Source organism: Phascolarctos cinereus, unplaced genomic scaffold (assembly GCF_003287225.1).
Source record: "Phascolarctos cinereus isolate Bilbo 61053 unplaced genomic scaffold, phaCin_HiC Scaffold_4;HRSCAF=312, whole genome shotgun sequence".
Taxonomy (NCBI): domain Eukaryota; kingdom Metazoa; phylum Chordata; class Mammalia; order Diprotodontia; family Phascolarctidae; genus Phascolarctos; species Phascolarctos cinereus.
In genome coordinates, this window is record NW_027555847.1 from 418,225,473 (window position 1) to 418,235,132 (window position 9,660).

Here is a 9,660-nt window from a genome sequence, read left to right on the forward strand (position 1 = left end):
CTTAAGGAACACTGAAGCAAATTTGTTGACTTGGAAGAAAGGAATTCTGGGATTTAGGAGAAGTGGATTTTATATTTGAATGCTATTTAGTTAGCATAAGTAGAAAGGGAGGGGGAAGACGAATAAAAGTTTAGGGTGCCATGTAGCAGGTTCTCTGGGCGTCTGGCGTCTTGCTGACGTACTGCAGTGTTCTGCGTGTTTGGTAGAGTCCATGTAACATTATATATCACCATTTTCAGCCTCGCTTTGGAGTGGGGTGGAGCCTAAAAATTCGGTGCTGTACCTTTGGTTAGTGGCCACAGTATCTAAGCAGAAGCACAAGTAAGGTACACAACAGTAGGCACTTTTTTAAACTATGAAAAAGTATGAAGAATTTTCCATTTTTATTTAGGATAATGATTCTCAAGATGCTAGCTTAGGCTGATGTCAAATGAGAATAAAAATAATGTTGAACATTTTCAACTTAAAAAGAAACCTTCATATTCGCATGTTTTTTCCTTCCACCCAGAGAAAGCACCCCGTTCGTTTATTTTTTCATTTAGTGAGGCAATTGGGGTTAAGTGACTTGCCCAAGGTCACATAGCTAGTCATTCTCAAGTGTTTGGTCTGAGGCCGTATTTGAACTCAGGTCTTCCTGACTTTAGGGCTGGTGCTCTAGCCACTGTGCCACCTGGCTGCTCCCCAGAGAAAGCAAACTGAAGTTTATGTTGTAACTTGGAAAACATTCTCCCCTGATGCAACCGTTTACCATTCAGCTTAGTGAAAGCCCACCTAGCCAAATTTGCAAGCTTGCATTCAAAGATACATTGCACTGAAATACAGACCTTTTTCTATTTTTGCGTGTCATGTTCTGTGTGATGAAATTGCTTGTATTAAAAAAAATTCAATGCTTGCCTTACTTTCTCACTTTAAAGATAATCTCAGGTCAGCATTTCTATCAAACATTAAATAAGAACCTGAAGGAGTTGACAAGGGTCTTAGGACTATTTCTTATCTGACTCTGCCTTTTAGCAGATGCTATCAGGAGAGGAAGTGTTGAAACTTAATAGGCAAATAGCAAGCCGAGAATGTTCATTTTAGGCCCTTCAAAACGTTGGATTCTTGAATCTATATTAAAATTAATTTGAGCTCACAGTGCATGCAAGTACAGCAAAGAAGAACAACTTAAACAAATGAAACCTCCAAACAGCTCTTTTTAGAGAGGGGAATGCCTAGATTGTGCTGGCACACAGCATTTTAGACCAGCCACCTTGTTTTGCCCATGAGGAAGCTGAGGCCTTGAGCAGTTGATTCACTCATAGTCATTCAGTTAGTGGCAAAGCGGGGCTTTTGGAACCCAAGTCATCTCGTTGACAGTGCATGCCTTTCTTTTTGGCCACAAGCTTGTGTAGTGAGTCCCAGTTTCTTAGTAGTGAATGGCAGCACACCAGTAAGGCCTTGCTAATTTGTATTGTACAGTGACCCATGAAAAAAAGTTTTGCACATCAGTCTTCACAAGAAGCTGCCTATTGATATGTGTACTCTTAACAAGTGGTTCTAATTCTTTTTAGTTTAAGATTTTTGCTTTTATTATGTGAGCAAATTCACCCAAAACTTTTAGTTGTGGCAATTACCCAACATAGCAGGCCCTGTTTGTCAAGTGTTAAGTCTTATTCTACCTGTTAATGATTTTTGTCCTTGAACTTTAGTCAAAACATAGGATCTATTAATGGAAAGGGCATTAGAGATCATTTAATCCAAACCCTTTATTTTATAGGTAAGAAAACTGATGCTCAGTAAAGTTAATGACTTCCAATGTGTCAGTGGTAGAAAGTTATAAATTAGGATTTGATAATAGTTCTTATTATAGATGCAGAGCCCTTTTTATACTTAGATGTTTTCCCCCATGGATTTTTTTGGATATAATTAGGAACTTTTGAAAAACTTTTTCTTGAGTGAATTTTACAGATATGTTTTGGAACTTTCAAGTAAAAAAATAAAAATAGAATTGGGTACCGTCTCTCTTTGGCAGCTTTGAAAGTCAATCCCTTTTTGCTGGAGCCATTCTTTCAGCAAATTACAAGATCTAATTTTAAATTGATGGGAATGGAATTAAGATGTATGAATAGTCAGAGCCATTAAAAGTATTTGTGTATTTATGTAACTTACATGTAGTCATGTTATATTCGTGAAAATGATATATTCTAATGACATGCTTTACTCTGAGAAGAAGCTCTCAGAGGCAGAATTAAAGTAGGTGGCATAGGGATGTTTTATGAAGCCTGGATCTCTTTTTCAGGTTGAGCCAATTGGTTTCTGTTGGCTCTTGTAGGTAGGGGAATGGTACGCCTTCTTCCGGTGACAATAAGAACTACAGCTTTAGTCTGGGCAGCATCTCCACCAGTCCCAGCTGACAAGCCATGGAAGTACCCATGACTATGACTCCCCGTTCAAGAGGCCTATGGCAGAACAGGCTTCTCTGTCACTACCAACACCAAAGTGAAGATGGAAATTAAATCTTAACCATTTTTGCGAAGTTGAAAGCCAACTTTGTTAAAACTTTTTTTTTACTAGAAAATTATTAAGGTATCACTCATTGCTGGTCCTCGCTACCATTTATTATGTAAGATTGATTTTATTTGAGACTTTTGATCATCCTTGTTTTTTTCTCAGTGTTGATAAAATTAAACTTCCATTATGTTGCTCTCTAGTCTGCCTTTCTATACATTTCAAGCTAATTCTGATGCCATTTGCCATTCTCATATCTTAAGTTTTTAAAAAGAAAAATATCATACCAACACTTAGTAAAATGAACACTGTACCACCAATTATTGTGGAGTGGTATTGTCTTTTATTCTTATGTTGGATGACTCATATTGGACTACTGTCCATTAGAATTTTAGGTGTATCTGTATAGAAAATAGATTTAATTTGCTCGATTTAGATTGATATTCACATTATAAAGTAAAGCAAAGTGATTTTACCAAGTTCTTAAAAGATCAATTGTTCCTTTAAAGGAGTTATATTTTTTAAATTCACTGTCTATTTAAGTTAATTTTCAAGTACAGGCCCATTTATAGTTGTCCTCATCTAGACCCTCCCCCTTTTAATTTTTTGATATGTTAGTTGATAAAATTATTCCTTACAAAAAATAAACATTTAATGAAATTGATCTTTAGGTCTCTTGTGGCTAAAGCCTCCGATGCTATGAAGCTTAGACAGAGAAAGAAATATACAGAGGAAATAGAGCCACCTATCAAAATATGCTTTATTGGGAGATAAGGACAATGTAGATGTGACATTCCTTTACTGAAGCCTAAATAACACGTTTCTCATCCTGCTGTGATTCTACATATTTCTTTTAGGTGTATCTTTCGTGTCTGAAGCAGTTCACTTTTTTTTTTTTTAGCATTTTTCATTTTTTAAATTAGTATATCCTATGCCATGTGCCTATTTCTCCTGTCCCACCTCCACTTCTCAGATAAGAGGACTGACTTGGCAAAACTGACAAATGAAAATGATGAAGCAATGTGGACCAATTTTGCTTAATTCAGAGAATGCTCCTTACGTGACCTTGAAAACGATTTTAAAAAGTCTCATTAAAGGAAGAGGTACTCAAAAAATGAATCCAGATGGGAATTAATCTCAATACTGCAGCAATTCATATATAAAAGAGGGGGAAGGAAGGTATCTAAATAAGATTGGAGATACATTTACAATTCTGCTTCTTGTAATGCCACACAGATAATGAATGACACGTTGTGGGGTTCCAGGCATCAGATACATTCTGTCAGTATATTCCACTTAAAAACAAAAAACCAGTCACTAGTGACACAAAACAATCTCCCCAAATTCACCAATTTTTTTTTATATGTGAAATCCACTTGAAACGTAATTTTCCAATTTTAAGTAAAAATTCTTAACAGGCTTTAGGTAGATCTAATTAAGTCAAATGAATATTTATTATATGCTTTTTTTTTGTGCCAGACACTGCACTGTTTTGAGAATTTAAGAAAGGCAAAAACAGTTCCTGTCCTCAAAAGAGCTCATATTTTAATGGGAGTAGAGTTATTCTAGGGGGAAAGTTTATGAGGACTGCAATTATGAAAAGAAACATCTATAGGTTAATATTTTTATTTTTAAATGTAGTCCAGTTCTTGGTGGTGAGAAACGCAGCTGAAGAATGACACAGAGGTAATAAAAATGTGAAATTTTGCTGAAAGAGTCCTATGTCCTAGATTGGCTGAATCGGTGCCTTCAGATACATCTCAGGATAAAGCAAAACTCAAAAAACTTGTAAAGTCCCTATGCTATACCTAGCAGTGAACAATTGCCAAATTGCCACGGTGTGTTAGTGGTGTTAATGTTCGTCTCTGAAAAAAAAAACCACCACCAACATAAAACAACCCTAAGAATAGAGCTAACATTGAGCCAGAACCACCCACGACAGCACACTCAAGTCTGAATATTACGCAAATTACTTAAAACATTTTTTTTTTAAACTTGAGGGATGTGGAAAATGTACATTGCTGGTTACCTGTTCTGCTGTCTGTCCTTCCAGGGTCAAAGGGGTCTTGAAATTCAGAACAAATTGTCCTTCCAGACAAGACACACAATTATATAAAATCAATTATGTTACAATGATAAGATGGAGATTTCAAGTTGTCGTATGTAGTATAGGCTGGTTATCTTTGTGATGGGACTCGGAACTCCATTTTATCTTATTGCCCTTTTCCCATTCATTCTCTTTCATTTTCTCCTTTTGTCTTTAATCCCTTTACTGGGATTTCCTACTAGCAGCTTAAATTAATTTCTAAAGTGGCACATGCTCTTTTAAATTCTTTTCTCCCTCCCACAGAGGTGGAGATCACAACCCTTATATGCTTTTCTGGAAGCAGCTAAGGTGTAAAAATGTATCAGCCTGTGATCAGCCCTATTTGGTGAGCTTTGGGAAATCCAGAAGGTCCTTAGAATGCAATGAGAACCACTCCCTACCCCCATCCCCCAATATTTAATTTCTTTTTTTTTGGCAGTTGGAGTTAAGTGACTTGCCCCACACAGCTAGTAATTGTCAAGTGTTTGGTCTGAGGCTGGATCTGAACTCAGGTCCTCCTGACTTCGGGGCCAGTGCTCTATCCACTATGCCACCTAGCTGCCCCCCAATATTTAATTTCTTAAAATTCTGTAAGCCCAAGGTATAGAACAAAGCAAATTTCATCTCTCCCAAACTCAGTCCTGGAGAGCTAGAACACACCTCTTTCATACCAAATAAATGCATATTTCTCGGTCCATTTTTTATAAGCAGTGGGTTAGAGGTACTCTTAAGATTCCCTTAGATTTAATCCGTATGTTTTGGGAAAATATAGGAGAGAATATTCTCACAAGAAAGCAAATATTAAGTATTATTAAAATTAAGATTGTAAAAGATTAAGATAGTTTACTTCCCTGACTTCAGAAGTCATAATCAATAAAAACAGAATATATTAATTTTCACTTTTGGTAGCAAAAGTGAATTTGTTTCCTTTTTTTCCCTCTCTCAGGGTCACACAGCTAGTAAGTGTCAAGTGTCTGAGGCTGGTTGTGAACTCAGGTCCTTCTGACTCCAGGGTTGATGTTCTATCCACTGCTCCACCTCTATTGTTTTGGTCATATTTTAAGTTCTGAATTGTCTCCCTCCCTCCACCTTGCACTAGAGAAGTCTACCATTTGACACAGATCTATAAATACATGTAAAACCATACTATGCTTGCTTCTATTTATCAGTTCTTTCTCTGGAGGTGGGTAGCATCTTCTGTTATAGATTCTTTTTTTTTCTTTTTTTTAGGAAATTGGGGTTAAGTGACTTGCCCAGGGTCACACAGCTAGTTAAGTGTCAAGTGTTTGGTCTGAGGCTGGATTTGAACTCAGGTCCTTCTGACTTCAAGGCCAGCGCTCTATCCACTGCGCCACCTAGCTGCCCCTGTCATAGATTCTTTATAGTTGATCTAAGTAGTTAAAGTTCTCAGAATAACTTGGTTGCTCACAATTATTCTTCAAACAATATTACTTTTACCATTTATAACATTCTCTTGGTTCTGCTCACTTTGCTTTTCATTATTTCATGCAAGTCTTTCCATGTTTTTCTAAAAACAACCAGCTCATCATTTATTACAGCATAGTAGTATTCTATCATAATCATAAACCACAACCTGTCCAGCCATTCCCTAATTAATGGGCATCCCCTCAATTTCCAGTTCTTTGCCACCACAAAGAGAGCTGCTGTAAATATTTTAGAGCATATGGGTTCTTTTCCTTTTTCACTGATGAAAATATATTAATTTTTCACTTTTGCTAGCAAAAGTGAACTTAACTATTGCTAGCACTCATTTCTAAGGCCTCAGTATGAGTTTGAAGTTAGAATCTGACAAACTTTTTGTTTCTGTTTCAAAATCTAAGTGGATTGTTGAAGGCTTTGGAAATAATAGTGTGAAACTAAAACCTACCTCACAGGGTTGTTGTGAGGAAAACATTCTGTAAACCAATAATCACTAAATAGTTGGGAGCCATTAATAAAAGGGGCATAGAAATTAACCTCCACAGGATTATGTTCTTAAGGTGAGTTTCCTTAATGAGAAATCTACTTTCAAGGCTGAAATCCTTTCACTTTCTTTTCTTCTTTTAGTCCTGGCTTTTATAAAGCACTTTTTACCTTTAAAGAAAATTCTTATTTGAGAAAATAACCTTGGCTTCAATCCATTCCGTATGGATCCCTCTTTAGCCATTTCTGCATTTGTCCTTACAGAGTTAATGTTCCATGGTTAATGCTGCCCTGACACAGTGACATGACTTCACAGACATGACTTAAAAAACATGACTTCACAGAATCTCTGAGTTGGGAAGGACTCTCAAGACTTTCTCATTCAATCCGTACCTGAATGGGTTAGAACAAGAATCTCATCTATAGCACACCTGACAAGGAGTCATTCAGGCTTTCTGCCTCTTCCAGCTGTTATTTGTTCCTTTCAATATTTGAAGATAGTTATTGGGTGTCCCCCAAAGTTTTTGTAGGCTATGTGACTCCAATTCCTTCAATGGACCTCCCCTCGTCTGCGAACCCAAAGCCCTTTGTTTTGTGAGTAACCCTCCACTAGACACTCTAACTCATCAGTGTCTTCTCATATTGACTCATATTCTCTTGACAAGACTTGGATACAAGCCACTTAGCTCAACATATTCTTAGTGTGGCACACCGGTGACCCTCAGATATCCTTGATGCCCAGATATTTTAATATCTGGAGCTCTACTGCTACAAATTCATTCCTAGATGAAGTTTTCTTTGAAATGCAAATACTTCTAGGAAAGTAATTCAAAGGTGTTAGTGATTCGTATAATTCCTTTTCCAAGGAATCTCAGCCACATGAAAACACAGGCCTTGGTTGAGGAGTGGTAAAGGATGAAAGGAGGGAGAGGAGATAGCAGAAGGGCCCTACTTGTTCACATTTGTATCAAGGGTCACTGCTTCCCCCACCAATCAATGGAATGGACCAGGTGCCATTTCATTTATCGTAAGGAAAAATAAACAAATAAATAAAAACTCTATCCCAATTTCAGGTGTGCCTATAGCTATTTTGATTCCCCCCTTTTGTCCCTAAAATAGCATTTTCCTTGGGAGTAGGGTTTTTCTTAGACATTGTTATTGGAGTAATGTCTACCCAAGCATTTCAGAATGGGATTGTGTATTTGGAGGGCAAAGGGACTTTATTCCATATACAGTAGGTAATGAAATTAAAATAAAATAAAGTTTAAAATAAACCTCCAAATATATGTAAAACTATTCTTGCTTTAAAAGGAAAAAATGATCTTTTTAGGGCCACTTCTAGGCTAAACTGTGGCAAAAATTGATCTTTGGTGTTCCCAACCTGCCCTTTCTACATTCTTTCTCCACTCTGTTTTCTCCTTCCTAGGTAAGTACTACTTACTACCACACTACCACCATCGCTGCCACCACCACCACCACCACCACCACCACTACTACTACTACTACTACTACTACTACTACTACTACTACTGCTACTACTGCTACTACTACTACTACTGTTGTTGCTGCTGCTGCTGGAGGGGAAGGGGAAGAGAAAAAGCATTTTTAAGCATCTGCCTTGTGCCAGGGACTGTGTAAAGCACTTTATAAATATTTCATTTAATTCCTATACCCACCTGGAAGGCAGGTGCTGTTATTATCCCCATTTTACAGTTGAAGAAACTGGGGGAAACAGAAGTTAAATGACTTCCTCAGGATCACAGAGCTAGTTAAGTGTCTGAGGCCAGATCTGAACCCAGGTCTTCCTGATTCTAGGTCTACTGCACCAGCTAGTAGCTACTGCTATTACTACTGCTGCTAGCTAGCTAGCTGACATTTATGTAATGCTTTAACATTGTTGTCAAGGCACTTCAACATATGATATCTTATTTTGTCCTCACAACAATCCTGTGAAGCAGGTGACATTATGACCCTTACTTTATAGATGAGAAAACTGAGGCCAAGAAGTTAAAGGACATGCCCAGAGTCACATAGCTGGCAAGCATCTGAAGCAGGATTTGAGTGCAAGTCTCCTTGACTGAGCTCACCACTCTATCTATTGCACAGAACTAGATTATCAAATTAGGTCGCTCATTACACGTAATGAATGGGCCGTGGAGTAGTCACTGAATTTGTGTTTCCCCTGGGTACCACCCTAGTGCTCCCACATTCTCTAAGTGGCTACTTAAAACCTGCTTTCTGGGAAAGAACCTGAGGATCCTGCTTATAAATTTTCACATGTTATCTTTCTCAAAAGTATCTTCATTTAAATAGCTATAAATGGTCTCCCCTTAAGATGCTTACAGTCTCTCAGGGGTATTAGATTCATATAGAGGAGTATAATATGCAACATGACCATGCAAAACAATGTGGTATACTAGAAGTGTTATGGAGGAGGTGACTTTTGGGTTGGGTATTGAAGAATAGATAAAAATTACACAGGCAATAAGAGGGTGTGTGTGTGTGTGTGTGTGTGTGTGTGTGTGTGTGTGTGAGAGAGACAGAGAGAGAGAGAGAGAGAGAGAGAGAAAGAGAGAGAGAGACAGAGACAGAGACAGAGAGACAGAGGGAGAGAGACACAGAGACACAGAGAGAGACAGAGAGAGAAAGAGAGAAGAGGGGGAGGGAGAAATGAGAACCTACTATGCTAAGGCACTGAGCTAAGCACTGGGGATACAAAGAAAGGCAAATTTGTCCATACTGTCAAGGAGCTCAGAGGCTAAGGAGGGAGACAATAAGCACAGTTAAGTACAAACAATATAATGAAAGGACAAATTGGAGAGAAAGTATAGGACATGTTTGGGAAACAGAACAGCACCACTAGTCTTCGTGGTATTGGAACATAAAGTCTATGCAAGGAGAATAAAATGAAGTAATACTAGAAAGGTGGAATAAATAGCTTAAAGTTTAAATGCCAGGCAAGAATTTATTTTTTATTTGGTGGACAATAAGGAATACCTGAATATTTTTGAGCAGAGGTGGATTGTGATCATATATATTCTTTAGGAAGATGAATATGGAGGACAGATTGAAACAGAAAGAGAGTAGAGGTGGGAAAACCTGTTACCAGGTTTCTGAATTAAATTCAGGTGGATGTTAAGGAAGGATTGTATTATCTTATTGAT